General features: G+C 37.8%; 1 protein-coding gene across 3 annotated transcripts in view; it reads left to right on the forward strand.

Moving 5' to 3' along the window:
* Positions 1-23,757, forward strand: part of LOC5567674 (zinc finger CCCH domain-containing protein 13) — a 483,331-nt gene that overhangs the window by 211,284 nt on the left and 248,290 nt on the right. For all 3 annotated transcript variants that reach the window (XM_021853276.1, XM_021853278.1, XM_021853277.1), the window contains exon 3: positions 7,157-7,176. The gene's annotated coding sequence lies outside the window, so the exon portion shown is untranslated. The remainder of the gene's footprint in view (positions 1-7,156; positions 7,177-23,757) is intronic.

Raw genomic sequence — 23,757 nt, forward strand, 5'->3', positions numbered from 1 at the left:
GGTGGAAATTCTCGGATTAAATTCCGGCGGAATTCCTGGGGTAAATCTCCAGATAAATTAGGAGAATCAGGGAATGAAGTAATCTTTAGAGAAATTCTCTGAAAAATCCCTGAAGGAATTTTCCGAGAAATTGCTATTAGAAAGCTCCTGAGGAATTCCTGGAGGAATTTCTAGAGGTAATCTAAGGATTAATTCCTGGAGCATATGACCACAGGAGTTTAGGGAGCAAATTATCGGAGAAATTGCTATTGAAAATCTCCTGAGGAATTCCTGAAGAAAATCCCCAGGGGAGTTCTTCAGGATATCCCCGGAGGAATCCTTGATATCTACGGAGGAATCCCTTAAGGAAATCCTCGAAGGAATTCTTGGAGAAATCTCCGGAGAAATTATTTGTGCAAATTCCTAGAGAAATTTCTGAAGGAAAACTCCGGATAAATTCTCTGAAAAAAATCTCAAAGGAATTTCTGAAGAAAAATCCCCGCAGAAAATGATGAAATTCTTGGAAGAAATCCCCGGAAAAAATCTTGGAGGAAATGCCCGAAGAACAATTTGGACAAAATGCCCGGAGAAATTGCTATTGGAAATTCCTTCACAAATTCCAGTAGGAAATCCCCGGAGGGATTCTAGTTAAAAATTCCTGGAAAAAATCCACGGAGGCGCATATCCCCAGAAGAATTGATGGAGGAACTCTCCGGAACAATTTATGGAGAACGTCCCCAGTGGTGCTTCTGGAGAAAATCCTTGGAGCAATTTTTGGAGGAAATCCTCGGAAGAATTTCTGGACAAAATCCCCAAAGAAAACCGTGAACGAAATTTCTGGTGCAAATCTCCAGAGAAATTCCTGGATGAAATCCCCGGATAAATTATCTTTAAAAACCCCCGAAAAAATTTCTTGAGAAAATGCCTGGAGGAATTTCATAATTAAATCCCCGTAATTTCTGAAATTCCTGATGGAAATCCTGAAAAAGTTTCTGGAGACTTCTGTAGGAGGATTTCGTTAAGAAATCCTCAGATGTATTTCGGTAGAAATTCGTGATGGAATCCATTAGTTCGTAAGGGATTCCCCGGAGACATTGCGCAAGGTGTTTCTGTATGAATTCCTGGAGGATTCCCCGAAGGAATTGCTGAATGAATTGACCTCCGTTGGAATAGTTGGAAGAGGAATAAATATAGTTTAAATAAAAAAAACAGCAACGATGGAATATTGTTCCTATTTAAAATTACCTCAAATGCGTAGAAACTAAAGACGGTGACTGTTTCAGCGAGAAACATCCAAATTGGTAAATAAAAATGTGTCAAACCAGTTTTGGAACAACTCAAATCTTGGTCCAAATCCGACCAAAAATGAACCACGCAGAAAAACTTGCTAGCCTGCTCCAAAAAAATAGACAAGAAAACTGGTATGGTCACATTATTTGCAACACCGTACGCTGACGTAGGTGAAGAAAATGCCGATATCCAAGTTTCTAAGTTTCTAACGTCGCGTCGAGCTGATAACTGTTGAGAAAAAGTTTGAAGCAGAACAAAGCTTCCGGTCCAGATGGTATCCCTAACGTAACGCTAAGGGCTGTAATGTTGGCGTTCCCATATATATTTAGGACAGCGTTGTAGAAGTGTCTAGCGAAATGCTGATTTCCCTAAAATTAAGTTTTTGTCACTTATACCCTGTTGCTTCTAATTACATCAATTGAGTAGATAAAAAAACGAATTTAGTACTATACCATTTAATTCCACTAGAGTTTGTATCCTACCGAACAGCACATACAGACGAAGCCACTATGAAAAAATAGACATAAAAATAGTCAAAGGAGTGTCCCGACGAGTAAGGCATGCAACCTGATACATATAGTATTCGCTGCACCCTCCACCTTTACTTACCTCCCCGTATGCAGGAGAACTACGATGTTAATGGCGAGAACGCGTTCTTGCATAAACTAGCTTCGCGAAGGTTGCCTTGCAAGTTGCTTTTTTTTTCCAATAGACGTTTGTAGCTGCTTGTTGGGAGCTTTTAATTCTTATAGAGCTGGGTCTCGGACGGTGAACTCGACGTTATTGGATTAATTCTAATTACGTGCGGTTTCGGACTTTCTGGGAGTCATTTTGCTTCGGAGAGAGAGCGCTCACGGAACGACGTGGTAGGAATTTTAATTGGCGGCCATCCGAAGGCAAATTTCTTCGGAGAATGCAAAATTACGATAAGGAAAGGCTCCATAAATGTTCGCTTCAAATATGGTGATAGTTTTTATGTCCGTTGCTCTGATTTACACAGTTTGTACAAGTTACATTACATGTTTCAATTGAAATTCATTCATACGTTTTACCAACCCCTTGACATCCATTCATTCGAACCGGAGAGACTCAAAACCACTTTACCAAAGAGATGAACTTGTTCGGAAGCGACCTCTTGGGCGTATTCCATACACAGAGGGCTTGCTACTACCTTCAGTCCCTGGAAGGGGTGCTCCAAAGCACGACATTCCACTTTCACTCTCACTGCAGGGGCCATCGCATCTTTAAGGCGTCTTCGTCGCGCTCGCACATGATTTGTTGGGAGGGGCGAACTGCTTTGGTTCCGGAAGCTTGGCAAACCACCAGGCACCGAAACCGGTTCGGCCAAGGAATTCCGCAATCAAACAAGTTTTTTGATCCCAGGATGGGGAAAAATGCGTGCGGTGGAGGATTGGGAGTTGAACGCAGGCATACACAATTTCTTCTCTCACGACGACTATGACGGTAACGGCAGGTAAAGATCAAAGTGATGTGGAAGGAATAAAGTTTGGGCAAAGAAATGGGTTCTTGCTAGAGAATCTGTTCCTAGAACCAGCTTATTACAGGTTGGTGGAATTTATATCGAGAAAATCCAAGAATTTTGTTGAATAGTTTTACAGGTGCGTCGGAGTTGGGTGCAGTTAATGAATCATTGAATTGAAATTTAATTTCACGTTGATTGTGAAGTAGCATGTCATTGCGTACATTGATATTGAAATTTAAAATCATTTGAGAACAGAAGAGGAAACTCCTATCACAATTGAGGTGGTATATATTTTAGATAGCAGCCTAATTAAAAAACATTTCAAGAAGGGAAACATTCTGTGTGTATTTTTTAAGTGGCCAACAAAATAATTAGACATGAGCAATAGTTTAAAACTTGTAAATTAGCAATGAAAAATTGAAAATTGGCACTAACAATGTAAAATTATTCGGGGGAGATGTACCAGTATTCGTCACCCTAAGGAAAAAATAAATACTGTTGTTTATAAATAAATCAAAATACCTTTGATTACTGCTAATACGTTAATCTATGTTTAGCGGGAAACATATAAAAACTGAAAAGAAACTTTATTACTTTATTTTCGCATTGAAAATTAGGGTGGCGAATACCGGACCACTTGCACCAGTATTCGGCACGTTTTTAATTTCCTGAATTCCACGTTGATTTTAAATGGAGGGTAGCGAATCAGGAACACCAAGGCGAATTAAGATCCAAAGGAACAAAAATACTAGGGAAAATGATTTTTCCTATTATTTTCTGAGTAAATTTTGTGGTTTCAAAGAATATTTTCGTATAAACTTTAAGATATTTAACGAACACTAAACAATTGACAATAATTTGTGTCGTTAAACGGTACATATTTCGGGGTGGCGAATACTGATACACTTTCCCTAATAAAAATTAAAAAAAATCTAAACCAAACATTTAAAAATTCAAAATTTGGCTTTTTAGGTACTTGAGCTAATAAGATGAACTGAGAATCTGAGATATTTGCAACGCTGGAGGCTATCAAAAATCAGTCTAATTACCAGAAATCATTCAAAGATTACGTCGATAACACGCCTCAAATCTTGCAACAAATTTGCCGAAAAGCTGCTTTAAAACATTCCACAATTCTGCCCAAAAGCATGTCAGCAGAACAAATGATATTCTCATCAAATATTCAAAAAAGTCTACCCGGAATTTATCCTAAAGTAATTGTTTTGAATTGTTTCCATTTTTTACTTTTGCCTGAGATTTTTTTAGCGATTCTTCCATTAAGTTTTCCAGGACTTCCTCTAAGAATTTCCCAATAGTGTTTATGAGTTACTGAATGGATTTTCTCCCAGAATACAATCAACTATTTCCGTCAATTTATCCAGGAATATTTTACACGATTCTTTCTAAATAAGCAAAACGTGTTTCCTTAGTATTCGTCGACTGGTGTCACAAATGACCCCTTCATGAATTTCTGAATGCATTTCCCAGTAGTATTTTTAGGCATTTCTACTCGAACGAGTTTACGGTTTACAACCGCAATTCTCCTAAACAACAATTTAAAGGTTTTCCATGAATCACGCTCCAACTTATCCAAAATTCATCCACTTTTATTCCCAATTCCGAGTAGTTTATTTTCAGCAATTGAACTTGATAATTCATCTGGGATTCCGCCATAAACCACTTATTTTTTTCCCAAAGATCCTTTCAATAATAATCCTGTTCTTGAGCTTTTTTATTCAAAAAAAAAAATCCTCGATGAATTGTGTTTGGCTTACAGGGGTATTTAACATGGTTTTTGAATCTTCTATGGATTCCCAAAGCGTTCCCATAGCTTCCTCAAAATGTTTCCAGGAAGTTATCACAAGTTCCCAAGGAGTTTTCTGATAATCCCAAGGGATGATTTACAGCGGTGACCAAGTGATTTTGTGCTTCAAAAGGAGTTTGTAGAGGGTTCCTTAACAAACCTAGTTTTAAGGGCACGGTGCTCCCAATACCGCTATTATCATAAAAAAAATCTCCATCAAATCTTAGCTCACCAAGCTTTGCAAAAAAAATAACGAGCACACGAGCCATAATTTTATCCCATTTATCCACCTGAGTTCAAATAGCACGCATGACGTTTATCATTCGTGGAAGATAATGAATCACGAAAGAGAAAAAAGAAAGAAAAACACCACCCACTTTTTTGTGTCACTCAGTGTAACATTCACTAACTCTCTCTTATTCTGATCAAGAAACAGAAGCGAATATGTTCCATTTTCTGAGTTATGTTTGAAACCAAATATGAAAGTTATTAACAATTTTAAGCAAAACATAAATCACCCGAATGGCTCGATACCGTTATAGTCTGTGAGAGTTGTTGCATGTTTGAGTAAAATTTAAAAATAAATCGTAGTGCCCGTTACACTCTTTTGAAGTTATTAGTCCACAAATTCTAAGGTAAGCAGAAGAATTATTTCATCAATACTTTTTCCAAAGGTGGTTTGTCTACCTAGTATTTTTTAAACATACACTAATAATCCCTCCCCTAAATTTAATAAAAAAAATGTAGCAGAAATAACTTATTAATTTCCTTCGAGATTTCTTCGAATTTCTTCTTATTTCGTTTAGTGTTTCTATAATATTGCAACTAGAAATGTATCTAAAATACCTTGAGGGATTTTCCTTTAGGATTTCTCAAACAGTTTCTTCCAAAATTTTCTCAAAGAAATTCTCGAAGAGTTCATCCAGGATTTCTCTAAGAACGCCTGCTCAAGCACTCTTGAAAGGCCTGCTCAGGAAACTCTTTAAATAATTACAGGAATAATTGCAGTGGCATTTTGTGGCCTTAAACCCAAAATGAACAAATATTGAATTATATTGCTTTCAAAATTATTCAAGGTGTGTTTGAAAGAACCTAAAATTTCTGAAGAAATGTATGAGGAACCCCTGGTTCAATCTTTTGTAAAATTTGTAATCTATGGAGTAATTCCTGAAGATGTGATTCCAAATTGACACAAAGTAAAACTGAAAAAATGAACATGATAGCTTTTCTTGTTTGATGCCTGAAAAAAGCTCTAGAAAAATCACTAGAATTCATTATGCTTTTCTATGATTAACCTATGGAATATGCTTAGTAATCTTTGGAGTACATACAAACATTAATCTTGAAGAGTTGGAGTCCGGCTTGGTTTAGAATATGGCTCATAATAAAAATGTTTCCGAAGCAGTTCCTGGCTCTCTCCGGCTCAAGTTAACGAGAGCCTCCGGATATTTGATGATTTACAAAATAATGACGACTCGAAAAAATTGCCAATCAAGTAAAGAAAGGTGCCTAGTAGATGATCACCACTTTGAAATGCAAAGAGTTTTGACAATTATGAGTGCTAAAGACTTTTCAAGGGACTGGGTTATTTGGGGAAACGAGGTATTCGGGGAACTGTCATTCGGGAAAACGACTTTCGGGGAATCATAATTCGAGGATACACAACCCTTTTTAAGAATATCTTAGTTGCGAAAAATGTATCTATCGATATTTCATTCACTTTCATTCACATTATTCATAGCTTTTACTCTGCGGAACACGTATTTGTCTCAAGCATCAAAATACTGCTATTCACTCAATTAAGGGTTGCTGAATCCATTGCCGTTTTCAAAAAATATCATAGCAATCTAGTTTTTGAGATATTGCCTGTTTAAATTGCAAAAATTTACAATTTTAGCCAACTTGCATGCATGTTTGGCAGCTTGTTAGGCAATTTATTTGCTTAATTTGCTACAGAATTAAAACTTTATGAGTATAACAATGTTTATAAACAAAGTTTATAATACTTTCGATGCAGAAAAACTATTTTTTGATGGTTTCAAAAAGTATTGTTTTTTTTCCATATGAGAGAAACAAAAAATTTTGTATAGAAACAGCAAGTATGTTGAAAAAATCGGTTTAATCTTAATTTAATCGTGCAAGTTCAACCAAATTCAATCTAAAATAAAAGTTTAAGTCCTATTTTGCATACTTGGTGGATAGATCACAAAAAAAAATTGATAAATCATACTTTGAATTTTATGTAAACATCACTAAAACCAGTGTTTTCTACAACTTTGGCGACCTATAGCTAAAAATTGTGATGTGCTGGAACATTTCTGACAATGGAATCAGATTCAGCAACCCCAAATCTACTAGAGACACATAATTTGATCCTTGAGACATGCAAAAATGTCGTTACGCTGTGTTATTAGATCCAGGACATTATATCGTATTTTTCTATTCGATGGCTTTCAAATGCGCCAATTTTCGTTGTGTCCAACATTGCATTGGGTTGGAATATTCTTACCATTAGTTAACACTTTGAGGTTCAAGTGTAGCTTTCAGTTTCTAAAATGAAAAATATATCTTAATGTTTTTCTCTTTTTCTCTTATTTCAGAAACGGATTCTCACCCAAAGGTAAGTTTGTAAAAATTCGTCCTCTTAAAGCTTCTCCCCATTCAGCGAAATATATCCCGAACGCTTCAATTAGCCAGCAGCTCATCCTCGTCCCCCAGCAGGTACCAAATCTACCTTAATGACCGGACTAGAAAATTCAAATGAGCTTAATTGCTACGACGGCACACCAGTTAGGCAGTGCTGCCGGCGATTTTCCCAACTCCCTACCACCAGCAGCACCTGTCAACCGAGTGCGCCTAAATCTGGATCATGACGGCAAACACTCAACCGGAGCTGGCTGAGGGGGCTCATTCACACAGGGGTAGGTGACACTGATACAGCTTCTGCCCACCTCTAAATTTCACTATGGGAAGTTTTGCATGCAGTCTAGTGGCCAAAATTATTCTTGTCGTTCCATGGAAATAGTTTTGTAGAAGTCTTAACTATGGAATGATGAACAAGAAAAACGAATCAGAACAAGCCATTTTTAGATTTTTGAGCACCTGATGACCCATAGTGAATCTCCGGTCATCGGTGGTGCCGGTAAAGCGGTGGTGGTGCCCTCTCGTTGGCGGATGGGGACATTATGCAATTATACAGAAAGAAGACGGGAACGCCGAGCAGTGTAGGTTACCTACGCCATCACGGTGATGTGAAGCCAGCAGTGAACGCAAAGTAAGAATTCGTGTTGGTTTTTGCGAGCGGCCAAACCGAGACTTGCGTGTTCCAACGGAACGGAGGAAGAAACATTTCAAGGTGAACCAGCTCGAATTCGGAAGGGGCGAAGGTTGGTTGGTTTGACTTTATTAACGAGATTTTTAGCCCTGGGCTAGTTCATCTCGGGACCAACGGCTTTACTTCCCTTCCGAAAGAAGTCGTCACTATAACTTTTTACGTCATAAGTGACTATGTCGGGGGGTGGGATTCGATCCCAGGTCCTCGGCGTGAGAGGCGAATGTTCTAACCACTACACCAGGTCCGTCCCCATGGAAGGGGCGAAGGGTTGGCTGGGAGGTAGTTTCGGTGGCTGCACTTGCCAATTCGTGGGGATAGGTATTAGATTACATACCCCTAAGGCTGTTGGTGGGGACTGGAATATAGACGTTGGAGATGGAATGGCGAGCAGAGGGATGTTTGCAAACCTACGTAGGAGACGAGGGCACGTAGGGTACCTGATTGAGGCATGAGCGAGCTTAAATTACTAATCGTCTTTCGTGAGGAATTTGAAGGCTTTCTGATCCGGATTGCGCACGGTTTAGGATTGAGAGCATTAGGCATGGTGTAAAGCCACGGCAGGTGCTCCTATTACGAGTGATTTGTACGAGTTTGTTTCTTTTTTGTCGGCTGTAGGACTGCGGTGTCACATCTGCGGGGAGAAGCTGTAGAGTTGCCGAAGGGAAGAAATATTCAAATGAGCAATGCATATTAAATTGTTCTCATGCCCGATGGTAGGTGAGTCGTGTGTGGAATCTGGCAAGAGTTCATGAGAAGGTAAGCAAGATGGATGTAATGACATAATTATAATTGGAAAATTACGTGATCGTCGTCGTTGGAGAACGAACGTGTGCTGAGATTAATCTTGACCGTGTTTGTTGAAGCATATTTATTAGCGCTGATTTTCCGCTTCATTTGAAGTTCGCAGTTGCCCATCGTTGAACAGAGGACTTCTAAGAGAAGCAGATGACTGTGACTATTCTGCCAGGGCTATAGATTTACAGGAAAACACTTTCATTTTCTGGCATTTTGATTTAAATTTTGCACCTTTTTGATAAGTTAAACGAAACATTGAATGAATTTCGGAAGTTTTTTTTTGAAAGAATTTGTAGAGTATTTTAAGTTGGATTTTTTTTGTAAAGTTTCCAAAACAATATCAAACTTTTGGAAGAAGCTATAGAAATTCATGAAGGACAAATTGAAAAAAAAAGTCTCAGGAATCCAGCAGGATTAGATTAGATAAGGGAATGAAAAAATCCTGTTAATCGAGTCTCTGAAGCAATTTTCTGAATAATCCCTGTAGAAATTAATGGAAGGTTTCATTGGATAAGTTCTCATTGGAAAAAATATTCCGAGTGATTTTTGAAGAGAGCTCTGGAATTTATTTATGAAAATCTGGAGGAATTCCTAAAATCAAAGTTGATTTATTGTTGAAATCTAAAGAGGAATTATTCTAAAAAAGTTACACAAAATTAAATAAGATACACACAATTGAGCTCTTATGTTACTTATGGCCTTACATTCCAGTATTAATGTGTTTGGAGAATTTTTCACTTTTTTTATAGTAATTCCTACATCGTCTTTGGAACATTTTTAAATCACCACCTAGGAAGCTGAAAATTAACTGAAAACATGAATACGTACGGAAAACTAATGAGTCCGTTAGATTCTTACAATTGTTCGAGTTCAATCACAAGTTAAACCGTGAAAATTTGAATACTAATTGACCAACTCTCTATTAGCAAGCTCAAACATATCTGTTATAGTCGGAACTAAAGTTCTACAACTACACAACATTAGTTTCAAAATCACGACAACCCGCAATCCGCAGCCAGTTAGCGGTTGTCATTGGTGGCTGCCCAGCCCATCAACGGCAACTGTCATATCTTCGTCATTATGAGCGCAGAAAACAACCCACCCATGAGGGTAATGTAATTACGGGCTCTTGGTACTTAGTGACGATGCTCGGATGCTTCCATCCAACCCGTCTCACTACTGTCAGGTAAACGGCGAAGCCTCCATCCCATCATCTTCATCATCTGCCAGCGAACCAGCGCACGAAGCCCAGCCATGTCGCAACGCTTATTATGGGAAACACCCTCGACGCTTCGCGTTGTCCTCTCGTAACGATGCCACTCCGGTCTTGTCGTAGGTGGCAAAGGTGCCGTACCGTAACATTACGCCACGAACAGTGTGGATCGCATGCAAACAAGTGCAACGGAACAGTGCACAGTGGTTCAAAACGAGGAAAAACACGATCATCACGTTTTTATTCAAAGCGATTTGAGTATAAAACTAGTAAAGAGGAAAAAAAATCATGGCGGTTTTCATGGCTTAGAATGTTCAAGGACTATGTATGTCCTATGACTATGTGTGTCTTCACGTATCTTTGTCACTTTTTAGTCAGTTTCTTCTATTTTACGCTACACGAGAAATTGATTTAAATCATAATATTGTTATGCATATTATTAGAAAAACCCTTAACTATTATTGAGGAAATTGCTCTAGAATCATTTGAAAAATTCCCCTGGGATAAAAACCTCTTAAATTTCACCTAAACCACTTTGGGATTGCTCTGGAAATCTTGGGAATATTTCTGATATAGCTTCAAGTTCTTTTAAGTTCTTGACGGATTTTACGCCAACTCGACAAAGGAATTGGCAACGCCCCTTCTGAATTCAATGAAACTTTCTGGGTGTGAAACTAAGATACTTTACAAACTTTGTTTTTTTTTTCACAATCGATCTAGACTAACATTTGGAAAGGGACAAAGTTTATTTTTTACTTTTTTTTTTATAAACCCGTATAACTCGAAAACGGTAAGACCTACAAAAAAGTGTTGTATGGCGAATTGTCGTGAAATTTCCTGAAGTTTTAGAAAAAAATGTTGAAAAAAATAAAAAAAACATTTTCGACACTGAAAAAAAGTGGTTCAAAACTTTGAAGCCGATTTAAAAAAAAACGGCCGTTTCAGATTTTGATCACCCTTAAGCAAAAAGTTTCGTAATTAAATTGACTAAAAGTCGTCCATACATTGCAAATTGGGCATACCGTGATGCATCATTACCCGGACACTTAAGCAACAACAAAAGTTCAAACGCTACTTTAAATATGTTTCTGCCAGATCTAGTATAAGTGTTATTATTATTCACATAGATACACGTCTAAACTTTGAATCATTGACAAAAAATATAATTAAAAATGCAAGTTAAACACGAAAAACGGTAAATTAATGAAGCATGTCGTGTTCTTAAATCCGGACACATGCACCGAAATGCCGGACGCTTTTGAATCGAAATTTGGACAGAAGCGTTTGGGTAGATAATACATATGAAAAACTAATAAAAGACCCATAACTTAAACCTACAATCTTCAATATAATAGAATTTGATGTATTCGTATGCTTAAACATACATGGAAGGCTAAAACGTTGAGTAAAATTACTATTGTTTTACCTGCACTCCATGCCAACAGCCTGCATTTTGGGTTCACTGAAATGATCCTCAATATTTATACTTTTCCTGTGTAAATCTTTTGTCTGGTAATTAGTTACACGTTTTGTTCTGTTATTATACAGTTTTGTTTCAAGCGACAATAAAATGTTTTCCAAAAGCTCGATAAATATAAGGTTTTTACGAAACGTCCGGGCTTATGATCACTGGCCTATAAATCCGGATAGCGTTCAAGGCAGCCTATTTTCACATCACAAATGCTTTTTTGCACAAATGTTACCACTTTTTCGTGCACTACACATTAAAACTATCATTCCGAACACTTTTCAGACACGGACAATATTAAAATTGTATTATTAATTAGCTTCAACGTCAGTCGAGAGAAGCTGACGTTCTTGTCGAAAACTCTTCACTAATGGATTCGATGCTCTGGAGAAACGACGTTCAACTGGTGCTGCTTATTTGTTTTTATTTTTTATATTTAATTGCAAAGGATTACTAGATGGAACAATGAATTAAAATGAAGAGCATTATTGAAAGCTATGAATGTAAATTACAAGCCTACATTTATTGTTGGATTTCATATTTAATTGATAAATATTGGTACCGTCCGGATTTTGATTCACCACGGTATTTAAAGGAAAAAAGTTTTTCTAACAACGATTTTTTCAAGTGCAAAACGGATTTTTTTTTTTCAAAGATTTTGTTCTGAACCGTCAAATATGATCGTGTTTCAAAGTGTTGAAATGAGTTTGAATCAGAAAATATATTGTATTTTTTTATTGAGAATAGCCCAAAAAAAGAACGGAATTATACAGTGATTATGTTTTTTTTAAATGAAGGCAATCAATGGACTTCGCCTCTGCCTATGAGAAAATTAACTCCGTCTAACAATCCGACGGATTTTTATGGTTTGAAAGATATCTCAACAGTATTGCAAACATTGAAAAGTAACAACCTTTTCCATACCCCAATAAATTCTCTTCTAAAATTGAATTTAATGAAATTAATGCTTAACAATTTAGGAATTGTCTCTCAGGCAGAAATTTGTGAAAAACTGTAATGCGATGTTTTAGTAAGAACGACTGATTGTTTTTTTTTTCGAGAATGTGAAAATTGTAATTCCAAAGAAAGTATTACAGGAGAACTAATCGCACTTTTAGAGGAAAATGACAAAGAAGATGTAGTTTTTCAGCAATGACTCACCACCCATAGCTGTAACTTAGAAACTATAATAAAGCCTGTTGAAGAATTTGTTACGTATTTCGTGGAGAAAGTTGATAAGCTCATAACTCATAATTTTATTTGCAAAGAACAGTCTTCTTTTCTACGAAACAAAAAAGAATCCTTACAACAAGGTGAAAAACTGGTAATCAGCTACTTTTCTGAAAATTACAGTTTTATCATACAAAACGCTGCTCAAGGATATCACTGGAATAATTCCCAAGCAACGATACACCCTGTCGTACCGCTTAGCCATCTTGTTTGGTTTTTTTTGTGAGCTGCCGATTAAACCAACTGCTCGCTTCGGAAATAGAACACTGAATGAACTACGAATCACACTTCGTTCGGCATCAAGCTCAATCTCGGATTTTTCTCTTTCTCACTCTCTCTAGGCCAACTTCTCTCTCTCTTTTAATTCTGAGATTACGCTACCTGGAGTTAATTTACAAATCTTGTTCTCAATTTCGTTCTATCCCTAAATTTTCTTTAGGTTCGTGCGCTCAATTTTCTCTTATTTTAGGTGTCTCTTCGCTCTTTTCATATAATGCTCGCGTTCACATCGGTTTCTCTCAACCATTCGGGTTTCGTATTATGTCTACTGTCAACGCTAGTCTTGGAAGTTTTTCCATTCTCGATTCATTCCAGTTTCCGGTCATCTCGCAAGTTCGTCAATCGATAACACTGTTATTCATAATAGACCAATATTAGGTTATTTAATATTGTCATATAGGGATGCCAAGTATATTTTTTTTATCAATCATAATATTCGTTTATACTCCCACAATATTCTCCTTCTCTACTCTTCCAGGATATTTTATCACTTTCTTTAAATTTAATATTCTTTCAAAATCCTTCCTTTTTTTAATATTTTACAATTTCAAATTTAACCTAATAAAATTTACATGACGACATATTAAATTCTGGCAACACTTCTTACAATGTACTCCTCAACGTCATGGACGCAATTTTTGATAGCCCCATAGAATGGTAACGTCACACACAGCGTCACCAGTTCACGGTAGATAACTGTCAAAGTTATTTACAAATAAGATTTAGCGGAGGATGAAAATTATTACTGCCAATTAGTTGAAAAGTTTTGTCAATAATTGTTTCCTTATTGAGTAAGTACTAGTTGGAAAACGTCGACCATCGAATCAACTCTCGATGATTGTATCTGATTGTGGTTGTAATGAGGAATAATTAGCCTCTATTGACCCGGTTATCATGACGACCAAATGTTCCGATCTAGATCAGTACAGAGGAGTTTGTATGCGTTATGCTGTCCCATTAGATCAACTGCCCCAAAGAAAACACATTCTGGTAATTGTTATTCTCTAATTATTATTAAATCCGTATTTTCTTTATTTTCCATAGATTTTCGCCAACTGAAAATGAAACTTCACTGGAAAATTCGGTAAATGAAATCATCATTAAATCTCGCGGGTTTTCTGATCTTTCTTCGACGTAGTCCTAATCGAGTTTGACTGCAGTCCTCTTCTTGGTCAGCTTCTGTTTCCCCCGGCTGGACGTCGGATTCGCAATCTTCGTCAGAATTCAGGACACTTGAGACAGCTGATTTAGCAGAACATGGAACCTTTTTCGAATCATTGACACTCCTCGCATACTGCACCCCATTGCCGCTCACAATCACCATCTTCGGGCCCTCCTGTGCTACCACTGTAAAGTGTTCTGAAGAGAATGTTGAATCTGTCTTGGACTTCTTTTGGTGCTTCACGAATACTTCATCTCCGATACGAATATCTGATGGTTTAGCTTGTCTTGCGCGATCTGCCTGTTTTGCACTCTTCAACTTTTCTTCCGCATCTCTCTCCCTAACATTTTCCCGGTCCAATTCTTCGATATTTCCATCATTCCAGAGGCTTGGAAATGTTCCCCTGAATTTCCACCCAGCGAGCAATTCGAAGGGTGTTACGTTTAATCTGGAATGTGGGATCAACGTGTTGTGGTTGTGCACAAAAACGTTCAATTCTCTCCTCCAGTTCTTATTTTCTATTTTTGCAGCAGACAATGTTTTAATTACTGCCTGGTTTTGTCGTTCGACCAGGCCATTTGTCTGTGGGCAAAGTGGGATTGATTTACGGACCTTTACTCCTCTTTCTGTCCAGAAATTGCAAAATGCGGAGCTCTGGAACGGAGGTCCATTGTCGCTTTGGATTAAGAGGGGTAATCCCCACAATTTAAAAATCTCTTGCAGAGCCGCGTTGGTAGCCTCAGCATTGGTGCGATATGCATTTCGACTACAAACAGGAACCTGGAGTACGTGTCGACTACCATAAGAAATTCACCAGTTCCGTACCCCGGAACTTGCAGGAAATCGATTTGGACAATCTCCCATGGCCTCTCTGGCAATTCACGAGTGGATAGTGGTACTGGTGGATTTTTTCGCGACAGCAGCGCACACGTCTCACAGTTTTTTACGAATTCTTCAGTTTCTGTGCTCATCCTTGGCCACCAAAAGAAATCTCGCATGATGCGTTTCATAGCCACCTCTCCAATGTGGCCACTGTGAGCCGATTTCAACGCTCTAGTCCTAAGGTCCTTAGGTAATACTATTCTGTCTCCTTTGCTGATTAGTGCTCCAAGAACATGGAGGTTTTTCTTGTGTGCTTCGAATTTGCGCAAGTCTTTGGGCCATATGTCATGCTTCAAAGCAAATCTTAGGTTCTCCATTTCTTCATCTTTTTCGGATTTTGTTTCGATTTCGTTCAACGTGATGTCCATGCTACCTGCATCTAGACTGTACAACACGTGGTAGTCACTATCATCGTCGAATGGCTTCTGTTCCTGTGAATCTCGAATCAACCGCGATAGTGCGTCCGCAACGTTGTCTTCTCCTCTAATTCTTTCCATTATAAAATCATACGGTTGTAATCGCAAAGCGTATCCTTCTGCTCTTGAGAACGCCCTTTTGCCGATGCGATAGTTGGAATGGTAAATAAACTCATTCGCTGAAGCATCCGTACGTATAATGAAAGGTCGACCGACAAGATAGAATGTGAAACGCTCGACGCCCCACACTACCGCTAATGCTTCTCTGTGCGCCTGTGTGTGTGTAGTGTGTGCCCCACACTACCGCTAATTTCATGACAGAGTTCGGTATGTTCCGCTATAGAAGACTTCTGTTTGGATTATGCAATTCTCCTGACATATTCCAGGAAGTAATGGAACGTAAGATTCTAGTCGGATGCAAGGGCGTGTGTAACTACCTTGATGATGTCCTCATATTCGGTGAGACAAAGGAGGAGCACGACAAGAATCTTGCCGAAGTTCAGGAACGGTTGAAGGATCACAACGTAAAAATCAATTATGCGAAATGTGTCTTCGGCAGACAAAAAGTGTCGTTCGTTGGATTCGAGCTAACAGCTGAAGGATGGCGAATCGACCAAGAGAAGATGAATGCGATTAGAAACTTCAGACGTCCAACATCATGTGCTGAAGTTAAAAGCTTTCTCGGCTTGATCACATTTGTCGATAAGTTTCTCGTTCATCGTGCGACAAAAACTGAGCGCCTCAGGTCATTGGCAAATGCAACAGGTTTCTATTGGACAGATGCTGAAGAAGCAGAATTCAAGTCCCTACAAACTGAAGCAGTAGAAGCGATTAGAACACTTGGATACTACAGCAATACAGACAAAACGGAACTCTTCGTTGACGCGTCCACTGTGGGATTAGGTGCTGTCCTGGTCCAATATGATGCGAAAGGTGCGCCAAGAATAATCGCTTGTGCTTCAAAAGCGCTAGCCGCCTCGGAGCAAAACTACCCACAGGCGCACAGAGAAGCATTAGCGGTAGTGTGGGGCGTCGAGCGTTTCACATTCTATCTTGTCGGTCGACCTTTCATTATACGTACGGATGCTTCAGCGAATGAGTTTATTTACCATTCCAACTATCGCATCGGCAAAAGGGCGTTCTCAAGAGCAGAAGGATACGCTTTGCGATTACAACCGTATGATTTTATAATGGAAAGAATTAGAGGAGAAGACAACGTTGCGGACGCACTATCGCGGTTGATTCGAGATTCACAGGAACAGAAGCCATTCGACGATGATAGTGACTACCACGTGTTGTACAGTCTAGATGCAGGTAGCATGGACATCACGTTGAACGAAATCGAAACAAAATCCGAAAAAGATGAAGAAATGGAGAACCTAAGATTTGCTTTGAAGCATGACATATGGCCCAAAGACTTGCGCAAATTCGAAGCACACAAGAAAAACCTCCATGTTCTTGGAGCACTAATCAGCAAAGGAGACAGAATAGTATTACCTAAGGACCTTAGGACTAGAGCGTTGAAATCGGCTCACAGTGGCCACATTGGAGAGGTGGCTATGAAACGCATCATGCGAGATTTCTTTTGGTGGCCAAGGATGAGCACAGAAACTGAAGAATTCGTAAAAAACTGTGAGACGTGTGCGCTGCTGTCGCGAAAAAATCCACCAGTACCACTATCCACTCGTGAATTGCCAGAGAGGCCATGGGAGATTGTCCAAATCGATTTCCTGCAAGTTCCGGGGTACGGAACTGGTGAATTTCTTATGGTAGTCGACACGTACTCCAGGTTCCTGTTTGTAGTCGAAATGCATATCGCACCAATGCTGAGGCTACCAACGCGGCTCTGCAAGAGATTTTTAAATTGTGGGGATTACCCCTCTTAATCCAAAGCGACAATGGACCTCCGTTCCAGAGCTCCGCATTTTGCAATTTCTGGACAGAAAGCGGAGTAAAGGTCCGTAAATCAATCCCACTTTGCCCACAGACAAATGGCCTGGTCGAACGACAAAACCAGGCAGTAATTAAAACATTGTCTGCTGCAAAAATAGAAAATAAGAACTGGAGGAGAGAATTGAACGTTTTTGTGCACAACCACAACACGTTGATCCCACATTCCAGATTAAACGTAACACCCTTCGAATTGCTCGCTGGGTGGAAATTCAGAGGAACATTTCCAAGCCTCTGGAATGATGGAAATATCGAAGAATTGGACCGGGAAAATGTTAGGGAGAGAGATGCGGAAGAAAAGTTGAAGAGTGCAAAACAGGCAGATCGCGCAAGACAAGCTAAACCATCAGATATTCGTATCGGAGATGAAGTATTCGTGAAGCACCAAAAGAAGTCCAAGACAGATTCAACATTCTCTTCAGAACACTTTACAGTGGTAGCACAGGAGGGCCCGAAGATGGTGATTGTAAGCGGCAATGGGGTGCAGTATGCAAGGAGTGTCAATGATTTGAAAAAGGTTCCATGTTCTGCTAAATCAGCTGTCTCAAGTGTCCTGAATTCTGACGAAGATTGCGAATCCGACGTCCAGCCGGGGGAAACAGAAGCTGACCAAGAAGAGTAGAGAAGGAGAATATTGTGGGAGTATAAACGAATATTATGATTGATAAAAAAAATATACTTGGCATCCCTATATGACAATATTAAATAACCTAATATTGGTCTATTATGAATAACAGTGTTATCGATTGACGAACTTGCGAGATGACCGGAAACTGGAATGAATCGAGAATGGAAAAACTTCCAAGACTAGCGTTGACAGTAGACATAAAATGAAACCCGAATGGTTGAGAGAAACCGATGTGAACGCGAGCATTATATGAAAAGAGCGAAGAGACACCTAAAATAAGAGAAAATTGAGCGCACGAACCTAAAGAAAATTTAGGGATAGAACGAAATTGAGAACAAGATTTGTAAATTAACTCCAGGTAGCGTAATCTCAGAATTAAAAGAGAGAGAGAAGTTGGCCTAGAGAGAGTGAGAAAGAGAAAAATCCGAGATTGAGCTTGATGCCGAACGAAGTGTGATTCGTAGTTCATTCAGTGTTCTATTTCCGAAGCGAGCAGTTGGTTTAATCGGCAGCTCACAAAAAAAACCAAACAAGATGGCTAAGCGGTACGACACACCCATTTGAGATTTACCATAAAAAGATAATAAATTGGAAAACGTTAGTTTAATTATAAAATCAGAAGTGTTGACCAATGGTCCAGAAAGCAGTTTTACGCGGAAAGATACATTTTGAGCCTTAGAATGAAATATTAGACGAAAACGGTCTTCTACAAAGTTGTTTGTATTAGTAAGGCCCTTTGTTTGGTGTTATTGAAAATTAGGGTGGTCTACGTTTTCAAAGAAATGGTGTAACTAACTTTCTCATATGTAGAAATTATATTATACATGCTTCGGCAAATTTGTAGACCATTCAATCTCAAGCAACTTTGCCAAGGACAGTTTTTTTGTATCTCTTAAATTGACCGATTTAGAGCTTTTTTCCTACGGTGACATAGGGTGGTCCGAGCAAAATTGGTTTTCTGGCTCTAGCGTTTTCAATTCTAATATCTCATCAAAGTAGTCTGTGAAACACTTTTAGAGCTTAGAATGCTTAATTTGGTGAGTGAAGAAACTCGCTATCTCCTTCCGTTTGGGAGTTACTGTTGTTTTTCTCTCAAAAACATGCCTACTTTGATTGTGAATATCTCTGATTGGGACAAACATAAAAAAATATCTTTTGACGGCATTCAAAAGACAAAATAAAATTGTATATTATATCAAAAAATTACAGATGTGTTATTTTTGTAACTCTAATAAAATGCCTTGAAAAACATTTTTTTTAACACAAAAACTTTAATAACTTTGGAAATAAAACAAATATCAAAAATCTTTTTCATGCAAAAATTGCGTTTTGTTAAGTTTTAAAAGTCGTCCATAGACCGTTTTGACGAGAAATCGGAAATAAGAAAGATAGGGCTCTAAAACTATTTTGAAGATTTTCAGATTTTGGGGCCCAGATAGCCGTAGCGGTAAACGCGCAGCTATTCAGCAAGACCAAGCTGAGGGTCGTGGGTTCGAATCCCACCAGTCGAGGATCATTTCGAGTTGGAAATTTTCACGACTTCCCAGGGCATAGAGTATCTTCGTACCTGCCACACGATATACGCATGCAAAAATGGTCATTGGCATAGTAAGCTCTCAGTTAATAACTGTGGAAGTGCTCATGAGAACACTAAGCTGAGGAGCAGGCTTTGTCCCAGTGGGGACGTAACGCCAGAAAGAAGAAGAAATGAGTAAGTTAGTTACACCAATTTTATGAAAACGTGGACCACCCTAATTTTAAATAACACCAAACAAAGGGCCTTAATAATTCAAACAACATTGTAGAAGATCGTTTTCGTCTAATATTTCATTCTAAAGCTCAAAATGCATCTTTCCGCGTAAAACTGCTTTCTGGACCACTGTGCAATGACACAGTAGCAGTTCAGCTATTTATTTCAAAATTGATAAATTTTGTTAAACAAAAAATAAATTTCTCAAAAGTTATTTTTATGTCAGATGAAGCTGCAGCTCATAATAAAAATTAAAAAAAAAAATTGCCAGCTTGTGTAATTTCTAGAAAATACATGGATTGGAAGCAGAGTGGCACTTTTTTGCCACATCCCACGGCAAAGGCCCATGTAACGCTATTAGTGGCACTCTCCAGCGAATGGCAAAAAGAGCAAGTCTTGCAAACACAATCGCAACTCCGCGAGAACTATTCGACTGGACAGTGAAACTAACTAATACATGTAACACCAAATAATATTTCTGTTATATATCTAATGAACAATATGTTAAATTGTCAGAGGAATTGGTGGAATTGTTTGATAAGGTCAAAACTGTCCCTAGTACCCAAAAATATCATTTTTTTATGCCTATCAGTGATATACAAATTGCAGCTAAACGGTATACCAATTCAGTTGATGAACCAAAAATATTCAATTTATTCCGTGAAGCCCGAAAACAATGTAAATATTCATGTGAAGATACTACGTTTTAGGGTATATAGCAATGATAAAAATAATAATGCATGATAAAAACAAACCACGACTTTTTTTCATTACCATATTATTGACCCTTTCCAGACACCTGTTAAGATTGGCTTTGACCAAATAAGAAATTAAATATTATCGTGATATCTTTCCAACCATAAAAACCCATCGAATTGCTAGACGGAGTTGATTTTGTCATAACCGGTTCGGTGCGAGATCAATTTTATTTAATAAAAAAAACTCTGTATAATGCCGTTTATTTCCCAATAAAACAAATATAATCTATTTTGTGATTAAAACTCATTTATCACTTGAAAATATGATCATACAAGACTATTTAAAGCGAAATAAAAATTAAATAAAAACTTCATTTCGGATTTAAAAAATCGATGTAAGAAAAACTTTTTTCCCTAAGGTATGCCCAATTTGCAATGTATGAACGACTTTTAGTAAATTTAATTACGAAACTTTTTGCTTAAGGATGATCAAAATCTGAAATGGCCGTTTTTTAAATCGACTTTGAGTTTTGAACCATTTTTTTTAGTGTAGATTTTTTTTTTAGTTTTTTCAATATTTTTTTTTCTAAAACTTCAGGAAATTTCACAACAGTTCCCCATACAACACTTTTTCGTAGATCTTATCGTTTTCGAGTTACCATGACCCCACAGTTATGGATCAAATAGTGTGGAGTCCAACCTAAAAAAATCAATAAAGCAACATGGAACGTAAAATGGTAATTTAAAAGCACGAATCGAATCGTTTAAAATTGGAACTTCGGTTAGTAAACTATTTTGAGTATAATATTTACATAGGATTGCATAAAAATTAAAAATTGTATCAGTTTCTGAAAACCATATTACGGATCAACGATCATATTATGGATCAAATTGTGACATATTACGGATCAGTGCGCAAAATCAAGAGATTTTCAACTCAATGCATATGTATGGCATGTTTTGACGAAAGTTAACGATGCGTCATATATTACTGCAAAAAATAGCAGAGTTTGAGCTGGGAACAAGGGTAAAATGCCTTTTGTTTGTGATGCTGCGTTGTAATAACTGAGACATGAACTGTTTTCGCTCCACACCAAGTTTTTCACCCCTTTGTGTCGGCTAAAAAATGAAATTTACAAACCTTGATGTTTTATTAGTTTTATCCTTAGTGCTATTGTCTGAAAATGTCGAATCCAATGCTTAAAATGGCAGAAATCTAGATTCTTTGGAAGTGATTCATAACCGTGGTAAACAATCATTTCCTGATCCATATTATGGATCATTAGTTAGAAGTGCTAATATTCGATATTTAGAATCAACAATCTAGAAAAATGTTTTCCAAAGATGAACTCATACTCAATCGAAACGAATGAGTATATTTTATGCTATAACATTTGAATTTTACCACCTATGCACAGCTGTGGGAGCTTATGAATGCTGACGGCACTTCTTACAGAAAACGACCATATAATGATAGCTGTGTGGTACCAACTAAACATTTTTCAAATACACCGCTATTTAGCGGTTGAACGTTGTGCTTAACACTACAAATGGTAGAAGAAAAATAGTATAACCCTTTCGGGACGAACCAGCACAATTGTGCTGTTCGGCACCCATGACATTGAATGATTCTTTAAGCCAATAAATCATTGTTTTCCCAAACTTTTTTGGTTTCGATTATTGAATTACCATTGATACTTGTAATTAAGCGCAAAAACTTTTGTTTACATCGTGTTTAGAAAACACCAGCTCAGGGTAAACAAAATGTAAACAAACATCGTAAGAATTGAAAAAGTTTTATCTGTCGCAACTTTTCAACTATTCGTTTTTTCTAGGTATGCACAAATACTAATCGAGAGTGAAAGAGTCATTCTTTGAAATGGTGAAGACCAAATGTGAATTGATTCACACAGCAAAAATTTCTGGAGAGACAAAGTGGGACCAGCACAATTGTGCTGGTGCCGGCCCTTACCCGGTCGATGTTCGTTGAGGATTACCAATTTTTATTTTCAGTATTTTGATCAAGTTAAGTGGTTGAATCTGGTTCTAATGTCCACAATAGTGCATAATATAGTATTGGAACATGAATGAGTGATTACATACGAATCATAAACATTATGTACCGTACAAAAACTATGTAACAGAAAACCATAGCTTTGGTTTAAAACCTTTTTTCATAAGTCCATATTTGAAATAGATTGGGAATCATATTTATTGTCTTAAATCGCCTATAGCATAGTTTAAGAAGCAGTAAAATTTTTGGGGAACGTTCAAAAATTACGTCTATCATTTAGGGGAGTGGGGGTGTACGAAAGTGTGACAGTGCATGTACTAGGGGCTTGGGAAAAAGCGTGATAGTGAGCATAAGAAGGATTTAGATAGGCTTAAAAACAATGGATGTAATATATGAATGTCCCTTTGCTTTGATAATCTGTCAATACCATGTTGAATCGATAATCCATTTCGGTGTTCTACAATGCATGTTGGTTCAATATCTGCTATAATATTTATGAAGTTGGAAAACTGGAGCTTAAAACCTTTACTTACTATTTGCTTCTGAACTGCCGAGTCTTCCAAATAGCGTACTATTGTTGTATGCAGCCTATGCTGGTATTACTTGCAAAAATATTGTTTATTATGTTGATCTACGAAATGCGTTTTAAACTGGCAAACTTTAAGCTTTTGCAGTACAATGAAATGCTCAACTAAACTATAAAGCAATGCATGAAGTTCTGGAGCCTAGATTATTGTTGAGATTGATATATTAAAAATTAAAATCTGCACTTAATCGAATTCCGACTCAGGCGGAAAAGATAAATAAGAAACAACAAAATCTGGACTTCATTGCCGTGTGTATAGTGTTGCAAAGTAACTAGTTGCATCGATCAAAGAAGTTGGGCTAAATTCCCGCTTCAGCTCGGTTTTTTTTTTGTCAGGAACTGTGTCATTTGGCTTTGCATGCTAATCCGTTGATTCGTTTGATGCTCCCTTCGAAGGTCATAATCGTACATAAAGCTTACCAGGAAACTTTCTATGGTAGGGTTGACAGCTAGAAGTACCCATGTAACCGAAACGAAAAGGAAAACAAAAATTTCGAGTATGGCCAGGGGTCATTAAAAAATTACGTTCATCATTTAGAGGAGGGGGGGGTTCAATGAAAGTGTGGTTAGGTATTAGGTTAAAAAAAATTAGGTATTCAAAAAGCGTGAAGGATGGGGGAGGGGGGTCTAGAAATCCCGAAAACAATGGACGTCATATTTGAATCGTCCCTCAGAGCTTTACATTTTCCATTGTAATCTAACGGTCACACCGTTTGTGCAACTTTAAAAATTCATGGCAAACAAAAAAGCCTGCTGATCGCAGCTGTCGTATGGATTGTCTTATTAGAAGCATTGT

The sequence above is a fragment of the Aedes aegypti genome, chromosome 3, assembly GCF_002204515.2.
Source record: "Aedes aegypti strain LVP_AGWG chromosome 3, AaegL5.0 Primary Assembly, whole genome shotgun sequence".
In the NCBI taxonomy this organism is placed as follows: Eukaryota; Metazoa; Arthropoda; class Insecta; order Diptera; family Culicidae; genus Aedes; species Aedes aegypti.